This window comes from Protopterus annectens, chromosome 4.part1, assembly GCF_019279795.1.
Source record: "Protopterus annectens isolate FY-2018-M chromosome 4.part1, PAN1.0, whole genome shotgun sequence".
Taxonomy (NCBI): domain Eukaryota; kingdom Metazoa; phylum Chordata; order Ceratodontiformes; family Protopteridae; genus Protopterus; species Protopterus annectens.
In genome coordinates this window covers 841,228,073-841,254,247 of record NC_056734.1, presented here as the reverse complement: position 1 = coordinate 841,254,247, position 26,175 = coordinate 841,228,073, and positions in this window count along the sequence as shown.

The window sequence follows — 26,175 nt, the reverse complement described above, 5'->3', positions numbered from 1 at the left end:
ATCTTTGAAGCTCAGTACATAACATACAGTTCTGTGTAAATCATATCAATATTCACAAATTACATAGAATTATTTACCAAATTCCAGATAGCTGGACTGGCAGTGTCACACCCCCCTCCAAAAATTCAAGCTAGTTTTTCAAGTGACCCTTGAGAAACATTGCTTGAGAGGGTTGAGCCTATCTGAGAATACCCTAACCCATTCCCTGCCTTGAGACCCCATCTGCATTGGCATTGCTAACCTCACTGCGGTGCTGCACTGTCATATCATATGCTTGCAACCATAGGCTCCACCTTAGTAACTTGGCATTTTGCTGGCTGGGTCGATGTAACCATGTTAAGGGATTGTTGCTTGTAACTACAATGAATTTTCTTCCATACAGATAAGGCTGAAGTTTCTGCGGTGCCCACACAATAGCTAGGCATTCCTTTTCCACAGCTGCATAGCATTCCTCCCTGAGTTAGAGCCTACAACTGAGATATACCACTTGGTGCTCTTCTCCCTGTGAGGACACCTGGCTAAGTACAGCCCCCACCCTATGGTTTGAAGCATCCACCTTCGCAACAAATTATTTGCTGTAATCAGGACTGGCTAACTCAGGGGTCCTCCCAAAGCTCCTTTAAGCTTCTGGAATGCCTGCTCACATGCTGGGGTCCACACTACCTTATCTAGATTGTTTTTCCTTGTCAAGTCTGTGGGGGGAGCAGGTAATGGTACTATAATTGGGGACAAACCTTCTGTAGTACCCTGCTGTCCCTAAGAATGCCCTCACATGCTTTTCGGCAACAAGGGCAGGCCATGCCTCACTGGCTTCCACTTTGGCAGGTTCTGGCCTGATCTTACCACTCCCCACTCTAGGTTCCAGGGAGGAGACCTCTGCAATACCCACCTGACATTTGCTGGGCTTAATGGTCAATCCTGCGCTCTGTAGTCTGCCCAGCACTTCCCTGACATGCTGAAGGTGCTGTTGCCAGGAATGGCTGTAGATGGCAATATCATCTAGATAAGCAAGAGCAAAATTTCCTGCTCCTGATAGAATACGATCTACCAGGCTCTGGAAAGTTGCTGGGGCATTTCTCATCCCAAAGGGCATCTTCGTGAACTCATACAAGCCAAAAAGAGTCACAAATGCTGACCTCTGTCTAGCACTGGGAGTCAAGGGCACCTGCCAGTAACCCTTGGTAAGATTGATAGTGATAAGATACTTAGCCCCACCCAGCTGCTCTAGGGCTTCATCTGTTCTAGGCAAGGGGTAAGCATCTGACTCTGTGTGACTATTTAATTTCCTGTAGTCCACACAGAACCTGGTGCTGCCATCATTCTTTGGTACCAGCACCACTGGGGAGGCCCAGGGACTGCTGTTCTCCTGAACTACCCCTAGTTCCAACATTTCCTGTATCTCTTCCCTCTCTCAGGCACCTATAAGGGGCCTGCTTAATAGGAATGTGGGGTCCTGTATCCACATGGTGCTGCACCAGATGGGTGCACCCTAACTTCCCAGTGAACATGCCTCCAAACTCCTGTAACACTGCTCGGATTTCTCAAACCTGGTTGGGGGATAGCTGCTGGGACATTGCTACCCCTTCCACTGAGATGTCAGTTTGAGCCTCACTGAGGAGCTCAGCCACCAGATCCCTCTCAGACTCCTCCTGCCATCAGCTGCAAATACTCAGCACAAGGGCCTCCCTATCATGGTAAGGTTTCATCATGTTAACATGGTACAATTTGTGCCCCTGTCTCCTGCCAAGCAGTTCTACCATGTAGTTAGCATCACTGACATTACTTACCGCCTTGGAGTGTCCCTCCCAAGCTACCTGCAGCTTGTTGCATCTGACAGGAATGAGAGCCATTACCTGCTGCCCTACAGCATATTCTCTGGCTCGAGCATTCCTGTCATACCAGATGTTTTTCTGCTGTTGGGCTTCTGCCAGGTTCTCCTGGGCCAAGTTCCCTGAGCCTTGTCCTGAGGTTTAGGACATATGCCACAACAGACTCCTGTGGGATTCACACTCACCCTGCCACTCATCTTGAATCAAATCTAGAGGTCTTCTCACCCTATGCCCATACAGCAACTCAAAGGGTGAAAAACCTGTGGATTCCTGGGGCACCTCTCTGTAAGCAAACAACAGATGGGGCAAATATTTGTCCCACACCCTCTTAAACTGGTCTGCAAATGCCCGTAGCATGAACTTGATGTAGAGTTTAACCTATCAACAAGACCATTACTCTGGAGATGGTAGGGGTGGTCTTTAGGTGCTTCACCCCACAGTGCTACCACAGACAAGACAGCAGGTCTGATGTGAAATTGTCACCTCTGTCAGTGAATATTTCTTTAGGGAAACTTACCCTGCTGAAAATCTTTAACAAAGCATTTGATACCTTTTCTGCCTCAATGGAGGACAGAGCCACCGCTTCAAGGTATCTTTTAGCATAATCTTCTACTACTAGGATATACTTTTTCCCTGTGGAACTTGGGGTACTCAGAGGCCCCACAATATGCATAGCTACCCTCAGGAATGGCTCCTCAAACACAGGCAAAGGCATCAAAGGAGCTTTCACCTTGTCTTTTGGCACTGCTCACAGGTCCTGCAGTACCCTGTTACATCTCTAGAAATCCTAAGCCAATAAAAGTTCTGCATAATATGTCTCTTTGTATGTTTTATGCCGATATGACCTGCAAAGGGAATATCATGGGCTATGGCTAGAAGTGCCAGATGGTAGGCTCTAGGCACTACCAACTGCTGTTTTCTCTCACCTTCTAGCCCTCATTCAGGGGTCCACTCTCTATACAGTAAGCCTTTGTCCCAGTATACAGATTCCCCTTTCCCTTAAGAATCAGGTGCTTCACTAGCTACCTTCCTCAGTCCTTGTAATGTAGGGTCTGAGAGATGAGCCTCTCTCAACTCTCTCTTTGTAACCCTTCCCAGCTCCCCTTCCACAGGAAATCTAGTATTCTCTGACAGCGGTGCCTCACTGTCAGTGTGGGTACTACTACTCACCTCTGCCTTTGCAGTCACTCTGTCCAAGGAAACATCAGTACCCACAAGCAGCTGTGGCTCGCCTTCAGTCTCACTGCTACAGGGTAGCTCCCTCCCTGAAGTAACCACCTCACCAGTCCTGGCTGCAAGTGTGTGGTCTGTCTGGGTCTCCCCCAGGCTACCAGACCCACATGCATGTCTCCAAGCCTGACTGCGCATAGCTGCATGCACACAGGGTACTACATTATCAAAATCATTCCCTATCAGGGCATTTGCAGGGATATCCTCAAACACTGGCTTCCTTTTCCACCCTCCCAGTCCAGATGAACCCTAGCCAAAGGTATTTGGAATGAGGTCCTTCCTAAACCTCTGACTGGAGTAGACTACCCAAACAAGTAGTGCTCTTCTGTAACCATTGCAGGCCTCACAATGGTTAGGTCAGAGGCTGTGTCTGTCTTAGCAGTGGCCTCTTTTCCATCTACTAAGATAGGATATAAAGTCTTGTCATTCCTACTTACTGGCTCTCCCACCTTTTGTTCCCCACCTTGCCTCTAAGGACATCTATATGTTACATGGCCCCACTGGTTGTATTTAAAACATTGAACCCTTGGTCCTTGATGTGAGGCTGGACTAGTGACTTCCCCTGCTATTGGTGGACTCTGTTGGGGCAGTCTGCGCTGCCCACCATGGGTTCTCTCAGACCCATAAGCAGCATTGGGTTTCCCTTTCCTATGCAGTGATACCCTGCTTGCTAGGTATAGGTCTCCCTTCCTCCCCAACTCATCTGCAGTATTGCGTTGTCTATCAGCTAACCAGAGTCTCGTGTCCTCAGGCAAAGTGCTAAGGGCTTGTTCCCTCACCAAAAGGTCTGCCAGCCTTTCAAAAGTGGTGACCTGACATCCACTCACCCACCTATGAAAATAAGTGCTTAGTTCAACAACATATTCACACAAACTTTCATTTGTCTTGCATCTATGCTCACAAAACCTTTTCCTATAAGGTTCAGGTGTTAACTTAAAGCAGCCTAAAAGACAGTTATTTACAATATTATAATTTAAGCAATCAGTATCAGACAATTTAGAAATAGCAGTTAGAAGCTTTACCATGGAATAAGGGGGTCAGGAACCATATCCAGAGCCCTTGGTCAACATTACACTGTTTGCATATCCTTTTAAACATATGAAAGAAGCTATCAAAATGATCTCCCTCTGTAAATTGTGGAATAAATTTGCTGACCTTTGTTGCTTCTGGGGTCTGGTTACTCCCTTCCCCATTACCTCCATGACTCTGGCAAAGAGTCAGCATCTCCTTTTCATATTGCCTCTGCCTCTCATTCTCTTCAGCCTCCAGATATTGCAGTTTCTCATTTTCCTCAACCTCAAGATGTCTCAGTTTCTCATTTTCCTCAGCCTCTAGACACATCAGTCTCTCTGTTGCTTCTGTTTCCAAATGCTTGGCCTCCAGCTCAAGTGTCTTTAACTCCAGACAGATTTTTAAGTCCTCTGTGGAAAGGTTGAGCTGTCCATTTTCTGAGAGTTGTACATCTCCAAGGCTAACCTGGTTGTCCTCCTGATCACTGGTCTGCAATGTAGCTGTGCCCAAAACTACAATAATTTCTGCCTTAGTCAGATTGGCATGTGCCAGTCCTTTAGCTTGGCACATCTCAGCCAACTGGCTCTTTGTCAGCTTGCCATACTCCTCTGCTGACATGCTTGCCTGCTCTCCCCGACTAACTAAGCTAACAAAAAAATAAAACCATTGTGATGTGAAATTCTGAATATTCACTGTGTGGCAGATTGAGAGTACAAACACCTTCATTGATCACTGTACACAGGCTACAAGAATTCAATATTCACACCACTACAAGACAATTAATATGTGATGTGGCTATCCCACTGCCAACCAATTCATATGTGATGTGGATATCCCACCACTGTCCATCAATTATTATGTGATGTGGATATCCCACTGTTGTCCATCAATTAATATGTGATGCCCCTGCACTGGCTCAGTAATCAAGGAGCCTCAGTCCTCACCACTGGCAACAGTGGGAGACATACACAATGGGAGGATGGCAGTATAGGGTTAAGATCTCAGCTGAGGGGCCAAGCCAAGACCTCCAGCACCCTCTCTCACAGTATTTCCAGAAGCAGCTTTCTGCACCAAGCACAATTTCCCTTAAGAGCATACAGGGAGCACACTCAGTTTTGGGGCTGGATTTCCCTCTCTCTGTCTCTCTCTCTCTCTGTCTCTCTCTCTCTCTCCAAGGCCCAAATAAGACTCCCCACTGACACAGCTATGAAGTTGAGTCCTTAGCCAAGGGCTCCAAGCCAAGTCCTCCACCACTCTCTCTGTGAAACCAGTGCCCTGTGTCCCTGATCCAAGTAACTGACACACACACTCTTTGAAATTTGATTTTCTCTCAGACACACACACACACACACACACACACACACACACACACACACACACACACACTGGCACAGGTTTACTAGCTATGCCCTCTTCTGCCCAGACTATAAGGTAGTTTACACTGCCACCAACCCATACTTATCAGCTACTATAAGGCCCTTACAAAGGGTGTCCAATCCTACTGTGTAATCTTACTATTAGTCCAAATTGTAGTCTGACCAAGACTTGCAAGGCTATTTAGGAGTGGTCTGTAAGGTGCCACCAAATACATATGTAAGTACTCTAAGAGCTTAAATATATCTCACAAATAGCCACAAAGATAGGTTTAAATATATTTAATAAGAAATAAAAGAACAAGACAATATTCAGTAAATCAACAAAGTTACTTCAGAGTTCAAAATCACAGGAAATATTTAAAACATTGCAGGACAGTATCAAATAAATACAGAAAACATCTAAACTAATCTTTACTATATTCTTGTCTATATCTAAAAAGAGTTACTATGCCCTAAAGACTTACTTACAGAGCAAGACAAGTGCAGATGGTGATGAGTGGAAGTTCTTGCTAGGTCAAAGACAAAATACAAAATGCATAGTCTCTCTCTGAGAAAGATCTTAAATTAATATCAAATATTACTGCTGGGTTAGCTTGGATGACATCACTTTTTGTCACCTGACTTTAGTTCCCAAGTTAAACCTTTAGCGTCCAACATTTAACATCTCTGTGTGAAAAAAATATATCTCTCAGATCTTTTCAACTGCTAGGAATTCATAAAGCAGTAAATTACTTTTACATTTTAAAGCTAGTAATTACTTCTCTCCAAGACAATACAAAAAACTTCAAGCTCTAGACATTGTGTCTGCTACACTGAAACTGAGAGATAACATCTCTTGTTTATGGCCCAGCTATAAAGTAACTTAACCTCAACTATTCTTAAGTTTTGCAAGTTAACCCTTTTATGTATCAGTAGGGTACACTGTGGCTATATCTTTGAAGCTCAGTACATAACGTACAGTTCTGTATAAATCATATCAATATTCACAAATGACATAGATTTATTTACAAAATCCCAGATAGTTGGGCTGGCAGTGTCACAATACTGTTGAGGCTTTTTGTTATCATTCTAACTGTGATGATGTGAAGTATTGCCAGCTCGGCCAGGAGAAGTAAGGCAGTGGATGTGTAACACATGCCAGCATAGCTAGCTGGAGGTTTGTAAAAAATTATATGTCATTTGTATAGCAAACTGATTTGTACAGGTGCTTGTGTTGAAAATGTATTTGTAAAGCTGCTTGTGTTATAAATGTACCATCAGTGGGTCCTGCTGTACAGAAAAGAAATATACCTGTATGACAGACTGCATTGTAACTGTTGAAATGAATGTATTGTAACAGAGAGTACTGGAAGAGAAGAGGTTAATCTCAGTCCAGCTAACTTTGAAAAATAGTCTGAAATTAAATTACCTGGTTTAGGATATATAAAGATTGTATCTTACAGTTCTGGTTGCAGCCAGAGACAAAATGTTTGTGACAACCAGGAGTAGGAATCCTACTGTATTGTCCTAATGGGTGAACTAATTGCTACTGTAGAAGAGTGGACGTTTTTAACATGGTTTTATAGCTTCCAGATGCTATAACACATCTCAGCAAAGCTCTATGTGCATCTATGGTTACACATATGTGCTAGATTCTTGTTCAGTTTCTAGTAAAGTGGGGTAGTGTGGTAACCAGAAGCAAGATAACCAGATGTACATGATGTCTTTCTGTAATCCAGCACTGAAATAATGTTTTAATATTAGATGAGACAAAAGTCTCAGGGCAGTCTGTTTTTGAAACCTGACAAAGAAGGATCACTCACCCACTTCATCTTACCTTGCTTTAGTAAATAACCAGGGAATAGTAATTCTTTAGATCAGTCAGGAAAATATAGTGAGATTAGTTAAGTATTGTTTTTTCTGTATCTGTGTGAATCTTTCCATTGGTGTTATTTTTAATATTTCCTTTAACTGATACACTGGTGTTTATTGTAAATAGATATTTAGTATTTTCATGTTCTTTTATTATTTATTATTAAATATATTTAAACTGATCATTGTGGCTGGTCTTTTAGAGAATAATTTAAACATTGAAAGTACTTATATTTATTTGGTGAAACTATGGCCGCTCCTGAAAGCCTTGCTGCATTGGTCAAACACTACCATTTGTATTAGTATTAATTTCACTCAGTATAATTGGGTACCCTTGTAAGAGCCTTAGAGTAGCTGGCTTTGGAATGTTTTGGTGGCAGTATCTACCTTATAGACTGGGCAGAGGAAGCATAGCTGGTAAATCAGTGCCAGCCTTTCCTAGATATGTGTGTGTGTGTGTGTGTGTGTGTGTGTGTGTGTGTGTGTGTGTGTGTGTGTGTGTGTGTGTGTGTGAGAAAATCAAATTTCAATGAGTGTGTGTCAATTACTTGGAGCAGGGACACAGGACACTGGTTTCACAGAGAGAGACAGTGGTGGAGGACTTGACTAAGGACTCAGCTTTATATCTGTGTCAGTGGGAAGTCCTATTTGGGCCTTGAAGAGAAAGAGGGAAACCCAGCCCCAAAACTGAGTGTGCTCCCTGTATGCTCTTAAGGGAAATTGTGCTCGGTGCAGAAAGCTGCATCTGGAAATACTGTGTGTATCTATTTTTGTTCTAAGTGAACTTCCCTCACCGGTGTCTGTGGTGAGAATTCAGGCTCCTTGATTACTGGCCCAGAGGAGGGTCATCACACTAACTATTTGTAATACATGCAAAGTGGCTGATTCCCTTCCTGACAACCATTCAAACTATGGTTGCTATTCCAAAATACTCACAGGTTATCAATGTCAGAGCAGTGACAGATCTAGTATCCTGCCCTGTTTACTACCTCATGCTCTCCAATGCCTTGTTCCCCATGGCAAATCAACACAAGCTACATAATTTTCTTAAATATCTGCAGTCACTTGATGTCATATACTGCACTTGCACAATTGTACACAGTGTCACCGAAGTGGAATTTTTTATGCAAATGTAAGATTTTGCAGGACACACCATACCTTCTGCTAGTGCAAAGAAATGGACTGTAATTTACTGACAAAATAAAAGTTCATTTTTTAGAATTTATTTGCTATTTATTTCCATTTGTTTACTGGTAAAGTCTGACTGGCTCGTAATAACCCCTTTTCAGCAGAAGCCTGGGGGAAAAGCTCCATCATTCTTATATACATTAAGTAATTAATTTGATTTGTTTATGCTGCTTCCTAAAATAGTTGGGCTTTTCAAATACAAAATAATGATTTTTATGCAAGTATTGAAGGAAACTTAAAATTTTTGTCCTAAAAATCTCTAAATGTTTGACTTTTTGATGTTCTTTCACAGGAAATGACTGCCCATAGAGGGGGCCATCCAGCATAAAATGGAACGTGATAACCCTATGTTATTGCCATTACTGAAGGTACATAGTACACATTGACAGCCTGCTCTATAATATAGTAATAGTCTGTACTGCATTATAACCATTCCTTCATACAACACTATCTGTCATTCTGTCTGGATCAAAATTCTCTTTTAACTACACATTATGAAACCATGTGTTATGGAATCCTCACTGTGTTACAACGAAGGTGTTAATTGCAAGGGTACCATCAGTCTTTTGGCTATATTGCAGAGATTATACAATGTCACATTCCTTTAATGACTGTTCTTGAGACAGTAGACAGTGCAGCTGTGCTGTAATATGCATACTATTTCTGATCATACTATGTTGCACTTTGTTTCCTTTTCATTGTCACTCTGTGCTACAAAAGATACCGTGTGTATCCTCAGCTAATATGGCACCTTATGCCTGACACTGATTTTTCTTATGAGGGTAAGCAGAATAGTCATCCATTCCACTGCACATCCATTTATAAGCCACTTGTCCTGGTTTTGGCAATATGACAAAGATGCCTCACACTTTCACATGCCAATCAATAGACTTTGACTAATCTTGTGTAGCCCCTCTGCATTTCTAGGATGTCTGTCACAGAGTCACCTTTAAGTGATCTGTGAGTATTACTGTAATAAAGTGAATTACATATGGGGCTGGCATTCTGACTCTGTGCTCTACCCAGCTTAAGTTAATCATGTCAGAGTGAAATAGCAGTGGCTGTAATCTGAGATCTCTAGATCACAAAAATCTGCACCATATACTGTTGAGTACCTTGATATACTAAATGATATAACATGCCAGCCACTTCTATTCATGACCTCTATTACTGAGATTACACAGTGTCCCATTCCATTTATGATAATACTTGAGACTGCAACTATGCTCCCAAATGCATGTTGTTTCGGATCATACTATGTTATGCTTTGCTTCTTTTTCATTGCCACTCTGTGCATACCTCTCAACCCTTAGCTCAACAAATCTGGAGAATGTTAAAAGAATTGGAGTGGAGGCCTAAAATCAGGACATATTTTAAATATTGCTCTTACAAACTTTGAAAGTTGAATAGGTTTGTGTTTGCATGCATTTTCTAAAGGACACGAAGCTTGAAATTCAGACATCTGACATTTTTTCAGTGACTTCAATCATCAAAGATTTGCCAGAAAACTGCAAATCTTATAAGAAACAAACAAAAAAAAGAGGTGAAAATCTGGACATTCTGTAAAAATCTGGACAGTTGACAAGTACAACTCATGTTACAAGAACTACCTTGTGCTTCATTAGCTAGTATGGCACCTTGCATCTGGCACTGCTGTTTTTTTTTCTTATAAGGGTATACCAAACTGCCATGGGGACCACTATAGATCCACTTACAAGCCACTTGACCTGGTTTTGGAAAGATAATGATACCCCATACTTTTCTATGCCATTCATGAGTGTTCAGCTTATTATGTGGAGCACTTCTGCATTTCTAGGATGTCTGTCACAGGGAGATCTTTAAGTGATCTGTGAGTGTTATCCCCTAAAGTGAATTAGCTCACACTGTGTTCTATCATAACTTAATTATGCCAAATTGGAACAGCAGTGACTGTATTCTGAGATCTCCTGAATCACAAAGATATGCACTGTGTTCTGTTAAGAGTACTTAGCTCTATCATATGAAGCAACATTTTGACAGTCATTTTTATCCATTAGCTGATCCATGGAGCATTCCTTGTCTGCTTCGTAAAAATCCTATACTTTCCCTCATAGACTTCTCTTAAAGGTGCCATCACTTTTACTTTAAAACTCATCTGTATGCTGTCCAGATGCATCTGCCATGTAAAGGTTGTGTGGTTCTTTACATATGGTACTTGGATTAATTTTCTGTTACTAACACTGCAGCACAGCACAAGGGAATTCTACATTCCTGAGTGTGTCATTCTTCATATGAGATGTGATGTTATACTGAAAGTCACATCTCCCAAATGCTGGTGATACTCTGGTGGATGCCAATAATCTCACAGCAATTATTAAAAAGAGCAGGGGATTTTCCCAGGTGCCCTGGTGAATTTTTCCATACTTAAGTAAAAAAAAAAACACACAACCGACTTGTGAAGAAACAGAACCAGAACAGAAAAATCACACTGGCCACAGAATCCAACAGCAGGAGAGAACCACACAGAATTATTGTACTAAAACTAAAAACAGACTCATACAGACTTCATTAGAATATTCTGCTGTTGGACTCTGTGGCCAGTGTGATTTTTCTGTTCTAATTTTTCCATACTTGCCAACCCATAGTTGTTGTAGAAAGTCTCATAACAGAGAATTGATTTTTGTTAGCTTCAAATGTAGAAAGTCTGAACTTCTGAGAAGTATATACCAAACCACTTTGTAACTGTCTGGTTTCACAGTTCAGCTGTAATAATGGCATATTTTTTACTGTGTACACTCTGCTATGTGATATAGGCAAAATATTTCCCTATTACTGCTTCCTATGAATGAAACCTTCTTATTAAATAGTACGACCAAAAGTACTGAAACCAACTGGGGGTTAAAACAATTATTAATATACAATACCACTGTCACTGTAAGTGAGTGCACATTGAGAAATGCAGTGTAATTATTACATAACACTTGCTTAGAGAAAAAGGCAAGTTATGAATTTCAATTATACTTTCAAAAGTGAAACTAAAGAGTTTTATCAAAAATTACTATTCGGATACTTCCTTCATCAAGGGCAGATCCTGCATGTTAAACCTGGTGGATTTCTTTGAAAATGTGATTAGAGTCATTGACAATGGCAAATCTGGGTACAGAGCATATGTCAACTTGGCAAAGGCCTTTGACACAATCCCACACTCAGACATTACCAATAAACTTAGCAAACTGAATGTAAACCCCTTTGTTGTAAGATGGATTGCCAACTGGCTCACAAACTGGTCACGCACTATCAAAGTGGGTGACTCCACATCAACCAGCAGACCTGTCACCAGCATGGTGCCACAAGGGTCAGTGATGGGCACACTACTGTTTGGTATATGCTTCTCAGAAGTTCAGGCCAAAACTAAAGGGCTGTGGCTGACCAAGTTTGTGGATGACTGCAAACTGGGTGCAGTTACTGAATCCCCAAATGATGTGAGTGTACTTCAAGAGGGTCTAACGCAGACCAACAACTGGGTTCTTAGTCATAGTCTCAAACTGAATGCAAAGAAATGCATCATCATTCCCTTTGGCAAAAATAATGTCCCTTCACACTATCAAATTAAAAATACCCTATGTACCTATAAAGTGGTAAGGGATCTGAGATCACAAGTAGGCTGAAACCTTAACTTCGACCACCATCTGTCTACTGTAGGAAGGAAGGCTTTCTATGTAGCACACTTGATTAGCAAAGGCATCGCCTCTAGAGCAAACAAGGTTATAACACTCCTATACTCACCACTAATCAGGCCCATAATTGAGTATAATGCCCCCTTTTGGCATGCACTATACAAAACACCTGCAGCAATTGCAGAGACCTCAGAGGTTCCTAACAAAGAAGATCAAGGGACTCCAGCACTTGCCTTACACAAACTAACTAAAGTCCCTGTCACTATAATTTGTATTGTATAGACTTCTTAGGGGAGACTTATGGCTGGCTTACACAGCAATCTCCAACCCAAACCTAATGAATTTGCTGCACATCTGTAAATCAAGCAGGACTAGAGCTACCCATTCCAGGGACCTAAATATGGCCTGTGGCATGACTAGGATATGCTGGAGGGACAGATTCATCTCCCAGTGACTGCCGAGTCTTTGAAATAGGCTGCCCATTCATGTGAAGCAGAGCACCTCTATGACACTGTCCAGATGGAACATGGACGAGTGGATGGGGTACCATAAATTCATACTGAGGATAGTGCCCCCAACCCTCATGGACATGCACAGTCATTACTAAATACAGTCATGGGTATTGACTAGACTATCTCTGGTATTACATTGGGATGAAACGACTAGTCTTGAAATGACCTTCGGGTTGATATCCTAGTAACCTCCAATGATCTTAAGTGAAAATTCAACCAAATATATGAAGTTACTGCATAAAGCCATGTTATATGAATCATATGAACCATGATCACTGGTTTTACCGCTCAACTACATTATTGCACTGTTTTACAGTCTAAGCATCTCTCCTCATGTCCCTGTAAATATTGTTTGAAATACAATGTAATGCTTTCTGCAAAATAAGAATTCACTGAATTATCACATAACCACTGAGTGACAAACAACATCAGATAAAATGGGGCTAGGGGTCTAAATGATCTGATCCCATAAATGTGAATGAGTGATACTCTAAAAACAGCAAAGACAATGTGAAATGTTTAACCTTTATATATAAACACTTGGAATGCACCACCTCATAAGGTGTGTACTTCAGCAGACATCAGCTTAATATCATAAACAAGTGTAGTTATCTCAGAAACTATGCACAATATTTTTTCCTGTGTCAGTCTGAACCAAAATGAAGATAGACTTTAAAAGGTTAATTTGTATAGTGTTGAGAAAAGAGTTCAGTAGTAACTGCTTTTTTTTATTTTATTACCCCCAAGGAAATCTAAATAATGGAAATAGGCATCATATAAAATGTTTTTTGGACAAATAGGACAGTCAGATGATACAAGGCATGCATGCTGTGGTGTGGGAATAGAATGAAGATGTAATTCACTGAGAGTGTAATTAATGTATAATTCATGGATGGTGCACTACTCACAAATCACAGGATTTGTCTGATGAAAGACTAGGGAAAATGTGGCAGTATTCAATAACATATGGAATCTAAATAAGGAGCTTAACAACTGTAATCCTAAACATCATAAACGATGGATAAACGTACATGTATTGTGACACAGAAGGTTATGTATTTCAGTGAACCATTTATCCATACAGATTATCAGCAATAATTCTTAACATGGCATAAGACTGTGTAAGCTTTCTGTTACTCATGCTGGTTTATGTCACTGTGTGAAAACCCCAATACATTCAGTTATTGTGCTGGTTGTTTACTTATATAAACATAAATAAATCAATAAATTAAGTATAGGTTATTTCTCAAAGAAATACTGCATCAGTCACACAGTAGCAAACCCCAATTTTGCACTATCCACCTCAGGCATACCTTACAAGACTGACAGTGCAACAACTCTCCGACTCCCAACGTCATCAAGAGAACAGTCCAAAGTAAATATAACACTAGCATATTAAAATACAGAGCTTTACTATGAACTAATTGGGGGGAGTTAAAGGGCTAGTAGGCCCCCCTTACAGGCACATGAATACATATGTACACATATCTGACTCTAGGTTGCTCTGTATTGTGCAAACCAAGTGACTAGGAAACTTTGAGAACTCAGGTGTTGTCTTCATGGACCACTGTGCAATCCTGTCAAAATAGGCTAATGGGGACTGTTGTACAGTACATATCTTAGATTAAGTTGTTAGGAATCTGAATATGTCCAACTACAGGGGATGTGTTCAGAAATCTTCATCAGGATCAGGTAGAGGCCGGCTGACTGAGCCAATATGTATCTACAGTGAAAAACAGCTTTGACCATTCTTAGAGATAACTGATACTGTTCTTAGAGATACTAAACACTTCCTCCAGGACCTATATGAATGGTCGCTTAGCTATTCTCAGTTGGATGAAATTGTGTTTGTCACCTTGGATGTTAACTCTTTATTTACCGTTATCCCCAATGTTGATGGTATTGAAAGAGTAAGATGATTTCTTGTATCTGAAGGTACAATTTCAAATTCTAAAATACAGACCATATGTGCTCTCCTCGGACTTGTCTTAGAGAATAATGTGTTTTTATTCGAGGCAGAATATTTTTTACAAAAAGTAGGGGTTGCGATGGGGACAGCGTGTGCCAACACATATGCAAATATAGTGCTGGTGCACTGGGAAAGGCAGTCTGTGTTTGTCAATGAGTATAAGTCGTTTGTCAAGTTTTATAAATGGTTTTTGGACGACATTGTTTTTGTGTGTGTGGCATGGCCCTGAGGGATCCCTCTGTGAATTTAAGAGTTACTTAGAGAGTACAACATCCTATCTTACATTCACTATGCATTCTTCAAGTAGCAGTATAGACTATCTGGATACAACTATTAGGAAGAATGAAATAGGTTATCTATCCACTAGAGCATTTAGAAAGCCCTGTAGAAAGAAGAACTTATTGCACAGTACTAGTATGCATCCGAGACATATACAGAGAAATATTATTAAGAATCAAGTATTGAGATGCATGAGGTTGCATACAGAGTTTGGAGAGATAGAGAAAGCACTTGACATGCTTCGAGTGGATTTACTGAAAAGAGGGTATTGAATAGGAGATATAGAAAGAGCTATCACAGATTCTAGAAGCAATGAAAGTATTAATGTTCAATCCTACTTCTCGAATAAATGTGAACAATCAGTAGGCAATAGGTAGGGTAATTCAGGAGAGAATACTAGTAGGGTCACTCTGACATATTCCAGTGATGTAAGTAGGATTTGCGATATTATTAAGAAGAATTGGCCTATTTTGCAGACTGATACAGAGGTACGCAAGGTAGTTAGCAATCAGACCTGTTTTGTCTTTAGGAATAATAAGTCCCTGAAACAAAGGCTGTGCTACAAACACGGATGCCTCCCTTGGTCTCAGAACTTAAAGGTACATTTGCATGTAGGTCCTGTAAAATCTGTAAGCACATATGTTCCTCAAATGTTTTAGTGCACCCCAGGACACTACGTCCCCTCGAATTTTCATTCTATGCTGATTGTTTAACCAAGAACATTATTTATATGGCAAAATGTATCTGTGAATGTTTTTATGTTGGAAAAAGTAATACGACCTTAAAAGAAAGGGTGATGGAGCATTTAAATGATGTCCAAAATATGAAGCTAACAAATGCACTAGCTAAGCATGTTCAAGAGATGAGTGATTTGCACTGTTTCCAAGTTTTTGGTTCTGCAGTTAGTCAATGGTAATATAAGGGAAGGAGATATGATGAATGACACTGAATATGTGGAACTGAGGTGGATAATTGATTTTAAAGCCAATACTCCTCCTGGTTTAAATAGTGCTGTCTCTTTAAAACCAGCACTCAAAAAGAAAAGCTTACTGCACTAATTGTGTAACAGTTTTTTATTTCTGATTGGTTTTAGTTATGTATTTAATTCTGTTAGTATTGGTTTTACATTGTGGTCTGAAGAAGCGGGTGACCATGAAAGCGCTTACCATTTTTTGTTTTAATTAAAAGTTTGTTCCCTAGCCTGTTGGATGTCTCTTTTTGCTATATTATTTTCTTTGGATTTGGCCCTGGTGCCACTATACACTTTATTTGGATATATACCTCATCAGGAAGCCACTGATAAACAGTCATATTCCTGATCATTAACCTCAAAGACGAGAGTACTAACCTGAAAGTTCACAAAGTACAGACGCGCACACGCACATGCAAATATGCAGCTAATTCCCACATATCACAAAACAAACTGATCTCCATAATGTATTTCATTTTAAACAAAGTGTACACTATCTGTATTCAAGAACATCCCTACCACATTTTTTGTGCTTTCTAGTCACTCAGAAAGATTATACTAAGTGTACATGTAGTCTACACTTTGTGGTAACCTTTATGAATTCCCCTTAGTTTTAAAGATGCAAGAAAATCAGTAGGAAAACTAAAATTAGGAGGAAGAAGGTGTGAGTTACACTTGTGTTGTCTGTTCACTCAGAACAGTGTACACTTAGTGTATACTTAGTGTAGGCATTAATGAATCCCAGAGCTGAAATAAAAATAAGAAAAAAATTGTGGAAAATCCCATCCAAGAGTAAATAACCACCCACCCACCCATATCAAAGTTAAAACAGGAAATATGTGAAATAGACAAATAAATAAAACCAATGCTACAAAGCATTGCATTAAAGTCAGTACTACAAAACATTAGTCAAAAAACACTCTCGAAGTATACTGAATGCATAACTTGTACATATTTCTTCCTCAACATTTACTGCTTTACAATTTATGAAAAAATAAAAAATTGCACTTACCTGTAATACTTAGCAGATATCAGGTATATGTATGGTTCACATATTTTTTTCCGATAGTGGTCTTCTACAAACATGACAATTTCCAAATCATTTCCCCAAAACTGTAACTGTATAGCCAATACCCATGTAACAAAATATGGCCATTACATTATCCATAGCACGTGGCCCAACAACATTTCCCCTTTTATATAAGAAGCAGTCTAAAATATTACACTAAACTCTCCTCCAGGTTTTCACTCTCACTGTGTGACCTCAACTGAACCAAAAATCGTGCAGGGCATTCAAACCATGTCTTACCTCCAACAGACCCAAACCCCACCAATAATGGCTTCAGTGCCAGTTTTCACAAACTGAAATTACAGTCCCTTAATTGTAAAGCATCGATAGAGTGGGAATCTGCTAGACCTAATGAATGAATGTCTGTCCCCACCACCTCGTTAATGCGAATGGGGACATTTCACGTCTTTTAACTGTCTCTATGAGATAAATGTTTTTACCTCCCATCACACCTACGGTGGTATTGTCTTTGCCACTGAAGTTTTGTTTCAACTGAAGTTTCAAGTAATGAACTCCAACACAGCTAAGAACGATGAGACCAAGTTTTCACTTAAAAACTCACATAATATGATTTTACTTAACCATACAGTATAACATTTCATGAAAAGTCTGCTGTTAGTAATGTCTTTCGGCTTTTTCTAGTTAGGGGTCGCCACAGTGAAACTCCGGTCCGCTAATGATTGGCAGTGGATTTTTTTAAGGTGCCAAGTTGCCAGCCCGACGCCCAACCTTCAAGGAAGACACACCCATTCACGCACACACCTACCTGCATGTCTTTATACATCACTCGACCATGGGGAGGACATGCAGACTCTACACAGAAGGTGCTAAAGTCGAGTATCGAACAGGAGAACTTCTTGCTGTGGGGTGACAATGCTAACTGCTGCCATCTCATGAAAAGTCTGCTTATATTCTTATAATTAGACAATGTGAGTCAAAATGTAGGTAATGATATAGTTTACAAAAAAGTGAGTTTTGTGTGAAAACATCTTATGAATAATAAATCCTTAAAGCACATCTGAATGCTAAAGAGTCTCATTCGCACTGATGTCCTGGCATTATCTAGCAGGTATCACCTAAGTGACAGAACACAGCCACCTCCTTCTCCCGAAAATGAGTGACCAGAAGTGGCCACTTTAATCCATCTCCCCTTGCAGCTCTATCATTTGTGTGGACCACTAGCTGAATGTGGATCATCTGGATACGAGTTGGGCCTTTATCCCTCAGTGTCACCAGGTTTGTATCCTGAGGCATATCTCTGTATAGACAAAAAATTATGACATATGCAAAATAGGTGGATGTCTTGCATACAGAAAATTGAATTTTGAGCCTGTTGATTAGAATAAACCCACTGGAGGTTACTAGGCTAGCAACCCTAGAGCCTTTACAAGCCTAGCCATGTTAATCCCAAGTATCCCCATTTCTTCTTTTTTGGTAGTTCCCAGAACGAATTTATGAACAGAGTGGGTCTGTGATCAGCTCTGGTTATTCCTGTCCAGGAGGGACATGGGTGCCACCCCAGGGGTGAATTTGTGGTCTCCCATCCAGTTATCTAAGTTGCATTTGAATAGGGTCAATGAGGACCTGTGTTTTACATGAATAGGGAGTCTATTTCAGAAAAGCGTCTGACTCTGTGAGACTTATCTGTCTATCCAGTATGATGTGTTAATGGCACAAGCTAGGTTGATATCCCTAGAATGAGTGACTCCTGAGACATTTGACTTGTGGATGTGCAGCATTTCCATTATTGCAGGGTTAGAAATTGCCCTATAGACCAGGCACAAGTCACCTCTCAGCAACCTATAAGATACAGAATAAAGTGACAGGGCTTTCAGCCTGTCCACATAGGTCATGATCTGGAGTCCCTGTATTTTCTTAGTGAGAAACCTCTGAGGTCTCGCCAGCTGTTGCAGGTGTATGGTGAAGTACATGCAACAGAAAAGTGAACTTTTTGCATTGACAGTGACTGTCAATGCAAAATCTTTTGGCCAGTGATTTCTTTTCATCTGTCAGAGTACATTCACAAATATGCCTTCCTCTCCCCAGCCTTCTGTGTTTTCCATGCGTGTACCACTTCATAAGCTTATACTGGTACGAATCAGGGATGTCAGTGGCTGCAGGTTATAGGCAACTCATGAATCATATTCATCAGCTTCTTAAACACTTTCAACAGTCAACAAGACTGCCCAAAAGCTTCTCTTAGGTAAAGTCAGTTATCTCAACCTATCATCACTTGCAGCTGAATCCCCAAATGATGTCAGTGTACTGCAGGAGGGTCTTACTCAGACCAATGACTGGTGTCTTAGTTACGGTCTCAAACTGAATGCAAAGAAATGCATCATCATTCCCTTCGGTAAAAACAATGTCTTTTCACACTATCAAACTAACAACAATACCCTATGTACCAATGAAGTGGTAAGGGATCTGGGATCGCAAGTAGACCATGACCTTAACTTTGACCACCATGTGTCTACTGTAGTGAGAAAGGCTTTCTACATAGCATACTTGATTAGCAAATGTATCGCCCCTAGAGCAAATGAAGTTGTAATCCCATTATACTGATCACTAATCAGACCCATAATTGAGTATACCATCTCTTTCTGCATGTACTGTACAAAGCACCTGCAGCAATTGGAGAGACTTCAGAGGTTTCTAACAAAGAAGATCAAGGGACTTTAGCACTTGCCTTACACAGACTGACCAACATCTCTGTCACTATACTCTGTATCATATAGACTCCTTAGGGCAGACTTGTGCCTGGCCTACAGAGTAGTCTCCAACCTAAACCAAAATGAATTTGCTGCACATCTGTAAATCAAACGGGACTAGAGTTACCCATTCCAGGGACCTTAATATGACCTGCAACATGAATAGGATGTGCTGGAGGGACAGGTTTGTCTCCCAGTGACTGCTGTGTCTTTGGAATAGGCTACCAATTCATGTGAAACAGAGCACTTCTGTGACACTGTCCAAAAGGAACCTGGACAAATGGATGGGACACCTTAAATTCTTACCAGGGATAGTGCCTACAACACTCCTGGACAGGAGCAGTCATTACTAAATACAGTCATGGTATTGACTAGTATATCTCTGGTATTACATTGGGATGAAACGGCTAGGCCTGAAATGACCTTAGGGTCAGTAGCCTAGTAACCTCCTATGATTCTATTATCCTATGAACAGCATGCAGATTAAGAGCTCTAAAGTTTGTTATTTTTGTCAATACTTGAAGAGATGTGAGGACATTAATCAAATGTTGTTGATGTCTGTATATTGGACAGTGGTTTGTCACAAGTGTTTGGACAGTATCAGTGAGGTAGTCTAACTATGCAAAAAAGAAAGTTATCTGTCTGTTTATTAACTTTTCCCTTTTCTCCATGTATGTAGTACTATATTTAGACTCATAGCCTCTCTGCAGAAATGCTGATGTTGAATATTTTTTATTTTATTTGTAATCAGTTTTGTGCTGGTGTTGTACTATTGTTTAGCTATTTTAGTTGTGATATTTTGCATCTCATCTTAGGGATATATGATGCTTTGTTATGGATATGTGCAAAAACATATTAGTTTTGTTGCAAACAGAACATGTAAAATTAAATAAACTTTTCCTGTCCCTTATCATTCAAAACACAGATCCTCAGAATGCTGCACTAGGCCCTGACCCCACCACCACCACTGCTTTTCAGTCTGCACACCTACTACCCTCTTGACGTTTATATAGGCTTTAAGCACAGCAGTGCTCAAATAAGGTACCTCTGAATATCAGTACTAACTGAAACTATGCTCTGTGGTTAGGTCAGTGGGATTTTGAAACACTGGAAGTCACCTTAAACTCTCACCTGGACTTTGCTTCTCTCACACACGCACACACACACACACACACACACGAAATATATCTGATGGAATGGGAATGTGCATTTCTGTTTTGTAGTATGGCATAAGGAAAGCATTCTCTTAGTCTCTATTCATCATATCTTCCAGGCTAGAAAGCAGCTTAATACTGAGGTAATGTTGAAGGAAAAGAGAGGCAGCAAATCATCATCATCCCCCTTTTTCCAGCTCTCGATTCACAGCCAATCTCTGACCTTTTTCAAAAGTCATTCCCAACTGTCTCAAGTTTTCATTCTCTTCTATGGACATCCTTGTCTCCTCTTGCTTTCCTGTTGTCTCTCCCAAATCTGCTTTACCAGATCATGTTCTGCTTTCCTGCACATGTGAGTAAACCACGGTAATCGGGACTACTTCACATTCTCTCCCATTGGGGTTATTTTGATGTCCTCATTCCTTTCAAGTCTGTCCACAGCATGCATCCAACATCCTATCTCAACTACTTAATTTCCATCATTTCAAGTTTCCTCAGCTGCACTTTCTCCATTGCCCAGGTTTGTGTGCCATACAGAATCACTAGGTACATACTGCTGTTTTTTTACATCTTGCATTTCAGATTCCTCTGTCGTATACATCCTCTGAAAATTTGCCACAGTTGACTGCAGTACCTTTGATTATTGCTTTGACCTCCTTATTCAAACTTCCTTTTTCCCCAGCCACACCTACCAGATACTTGAAGCTGTGAACTTGCCACACTAGTTTCCCTTCTACCTCAGTTTCCAGCTTCTTCTGATTTTCCCACTTGCTGACATTACCTCTGTCTTGTCTGTAATCCCTTGTATCCCATGTATTTTCAGTTTTGCATTCCAGTCACTTATTATTTGCTAACATTCTTATTCAGAATCTGCTTGTAGTGCCACACTGTCTGCATACGACAGTTTTGCTGATCTGTCCCCACTCCCCACTGAGCTGTTTGCTGATGTAGTCTCTCACAAATATGAACAGGAATGAGCTCACATCTGAATTCTGATGCACACCTACTCCCAACAGGAACCTCTCTGTGAGTCCGAACACTCTTCTCACTTGTGTCACTGGGTTGTTGTACAAAGCCTGCACTAATTCTATCAGTGTTTCTTGGACTTTAAACCATTGCAGAACTGCCCATATCAGCTTTCTTGGTGTGAATAACCTGAGATGTACCAACCTGAACTACATGAAAAGAGACATGGAAGAGCTCTCTGATCATGTAGCCCAGGCTGATATGACCCTGACCTTGAGTAGCATCCTGCTCTCACCAAGAATGATGTCACAGTATAAAGAAAAAATCATCAATTTCAACAATTGGCTAAGTTTCTGGTTTCATTCAAAGGGGATCCAGTATCTGTCCACCTGGGATGACATGCTCAACAAGCCACGTTGCTTCACAAGAGATGGCTTGCACCTGTCACCCTTAGGCTTTCGAATACAGGCCAAGGCTCTTGCCGCCCCCATAGTGCCTTTTTTAGGCAAGGCTAAAAAGACAAACCCACCACCATAAATAGCACAAGTAACCAAAAACTGTGGATAATGCTACTCAACACCAGGAGTCTAAATGCATGCAATTGAGGCACTCCTCAGTATGGAGAACATCGACATCTACTGAGTAACAGAAACCTGGTTTAAGGCTCCTGAGAGCATCCCAGCACTACTAGGCTATAACTCATACCATACCTTTCAGCCACAGAACCAGGACCAAAACACAAAAGGCAGGGGTGTATCCATATTCATCAAGGATACCCACACCTCCAGGTTAGTGGTGCAGCACAATGTATCAGAGATCATCCATGTGCAACTAACAATTGGCAAAACTGTAATCCAAATTGTAGCTTGCTACAGATCACCCCACCATGACCCAGGACCCCCATTCCACATTTCTGGAGACACTGGGAAATATGAAGGTCCTACCAAACACCCTAATACTGGGTGATTTCAATTACCCAAACATAAACTGGCAGAACTACTCAAGTACTAACTCCTTTGCCCAACACTTCCTAGAATTTATAAACTTGAATGCCCTAGATCAACTAGTCAACACCCCCACCAGAGGGAACAGCATATTGGACCTGGTCATCATCAACATGGGCGACCGGTGTTCCACACCGGAGGTCAACCCCTCGCTGGTTAGATCAGACCATAGACTAATCACTCTGGATATCCACATTCTGCCCCCACCCCCAATCAAGGAAACCACCATGAAAAACTTTTCAAAAGCAAACTTCACGTTACTTAAGACCGAGGTGGAAAGGTTTACAGCCCCCATGCTAAAGGACAATGCTGTCCAAGCTGCTGAAACCTTTACAAAGGCACTTTTTAAGCATCTGCAGGAATGCATGGCTCATGCTATCCCAAGTAAAACCAAGAATCACTCCTCCAAGAAAAGGAAATCAGTCTGGTGGACTCCTGCCATAAACAAGCTTTACAACAGAAGGAGGAAACTAGCACAGAAAAGAGTAAAATCCCAAGAAGGAAAGACATCCCTAATCAGTATTAGCAAGAAACTACAATCCCTCATTAAATCATCCAAGGCTAGTTTCGAAAGAAAAATTGCCAATGACTCCAAAGATAACCACAAAGCATTCTTTATCTATGTCAAGAACCTAAGTGGAAACTCTCAGATCTGCTCTGAGTTAGTGCAGAATGGCACAAAACACACTGAACCGACTGTTATTGCCAACATTCTGGCAGACAGGTTTAGTGCAAACATCACCCTCCTCTTACCCCCTAAAGGGCCGATAACCATACCAAACCATAAAAGAAGAATGTAGGGCCCCGTCAATCACCAACACACAGGTTAAAACAGCCCTATCCAAAGCCAAAAACACAGCTTCAATGGGACCGGACGGTGTCCCAGGCTGTGTCTTACAAGAGATCCAAAATGAATTAACCCCTTACCTAAACACACTGTTCAAACTCAGCCTCTCTACAGGCTACGTACCCACAGAGTGGTGCACAGCAACAGTTATCCTGCTCCACAAAGGTGGAGCCACAACGGACCCCAGGAACTATCACCGTATAAGCCTGACTAGCCTGGTCTGCAAGGCTATGGAGCGCATCATCATGGAACTCATTAACAGAGACATTGGGAACCTCCAAACCTTGGGTCCTACCCAATTTGGCTTTGTTAAGGGCAGATTATGCCTCCTAAACCTGGTTGACTTCTTTGAGACAGTTACCAAGGCATTAGATGAGGGAAAGGAGGTCCACACAGCCCACCTAGACCTTGAAAAGGCTTTTGACACCATTCCCCATTCTAGTATTATAGACAAGCTCACCAGCTTGAACATAAACCCCTACGTCATGAGATGGGTTGCCACCTGGCTCATGGATAGAACCCACATGGTGAGAGTTGCAGGCTCTATGTCTGACTCTAAACCGATTACAAGTGGTGTCCCGCAGGGCTCAGTCCTAGGACCCCTCCTGTTCGGTGTATATACTTCTCAAAGGTACAGGCAAGCATAGGAGGACTATGGCTGACGAAGTTCACAGACGACTGCAAACTAGGAGCCATAATTGATTCCCCGGCTGATACAGACACCCTCCAGAAGGGTCTCACTGAGACGGATACCTGGTGTCAAAATCATGGTCTCAAACTAAATGCCAAAAAGTGCTTAGTCATCCCCTTTGGGAAAAACAAAGTACCCACGAACTACCACATAGGTGGTAGTCCCCTAAATACAGAAAATGTAATAAGGGATCTGGGGACCCAAGTAGATAGTAATCTGTCATTTGATAATCATATTGCCAAGGTGGTTAGAAAATCCGTCTATGTGGCCCATCTAATCACAAAAGGGTTTGCATCTAGAACAAAAGAGGTTATTGTGCCTCTCTCTACTCATCACTCATTAGACCCATCATAGAATACAATGTCCCATTTGGGATGTACCTTACAAGACACCTGCAACAGCTGGAAAGACCACAAAAGTACCTCACCAAGAGGATTACTGGCCTCAAACAGATGCCCTATGCAGCCTGACTCAAGAAACTCCAGCTGTACTCGGTTGCATACTCAGAGGTGATCTCTGCCTGACATACAAGGCCATGTCCAACCCAGAATTGATGGACGTGCTCCACCTAAAAAAAAAACAAATCCCAGAGAGCCACATGCTCTATAGATATAAACCTCACCACCATGATAAATAGGACATGCTGGGGGGATAGATTCCTGTCCCAGAGACTCCCCATGCTTTGGAACAGGATTCCAGTATATATTAGGCAGAGCCCCTCACTAACACTCTTCAAGAGAAACCTTGATGGGTGGATGGGAAACAGAAAATTTACCCCGGGGGTCACTGCAGTGGCTCTGCTGGACAGTGGCACAGGGAACTAATGGCTCTGCTGGACAGGGGCACAGGAAACTAATCTAAGGGGGTGGCAAATGTCAATACATTCTGGCTAGGCTTATAAATGCCCTTGGGCAGATAGCTTAGTACTTACCTATGAACCTATGAACTTTCATTTGCTCTTTGCAAATCTAGGAATGTCCAGTTGGAATTTTTCCTCATTTCCAACTACTTCTCCACTATCTCACTGCAAACATTAAGTCAGTTGTTCTGCATCCTGATCTGAATCCAAACTGCTCATCTGCCACCTTACTTTCTGCTAATCTATGCATTCATTTATCAGTCACCCTCTCCAGCACTTTCATGCAGTGTGACAGGAGTTGGATACCTGCATACTGCTCACAGTTCTGAACGTCCCCTTTGTTCTTGTACACTGGCACAAGAATACTTATTCTCCAGTCATCTCGGATACACCTCTATCTCCATATTGTTATGTGTGTCCTCTGGAGCCATTTCTCCTCTAACTCACCCAAAATCTTGCTCACATCTGCAGTAACCTCATCTGAACCAGCTGCTTTTCCTTACTTCATTTTCCTTAGTGATGTTCATACTTCTTCTAGTGTGGGCTCTTCATCTTTCATTCTAGGTTGTGTCTGGGGCAGCACAACTTCTCTGGGGTTTTCTTCATTCAGAAGCTGATGGAAGTGATCCTTCCATCTGTCTTTGAGTCCTGTGGACTGGTTAGCAGATTGTTGTTTGCATTCCTTATGAAAAGTGCCTGATGACTATCTTCTTTATCTTTTTGCATTTCCCTTGCAGCCTGAAAGAGTTTCTTTATGCCATCTGCTGAGTAACTTTCCAGAATCTGAAAGAGTGCGTCTGATACCTTTTCTTTGCTATTGTGATTGGTCTCTTAGCCTTTTTATTAGCCACCAAACAATGAACAATATGCCATAGATAAGGACTGCACTAAACTGGGTTGGGGGGAACTGTGCTTCACATGGATAGGAAGCATGTCTCAGAGAGGGGGTAGTCTCTGTCATACATATCTGTCTCCCCAGCAAGTCATATTTATATCACAGACAAGA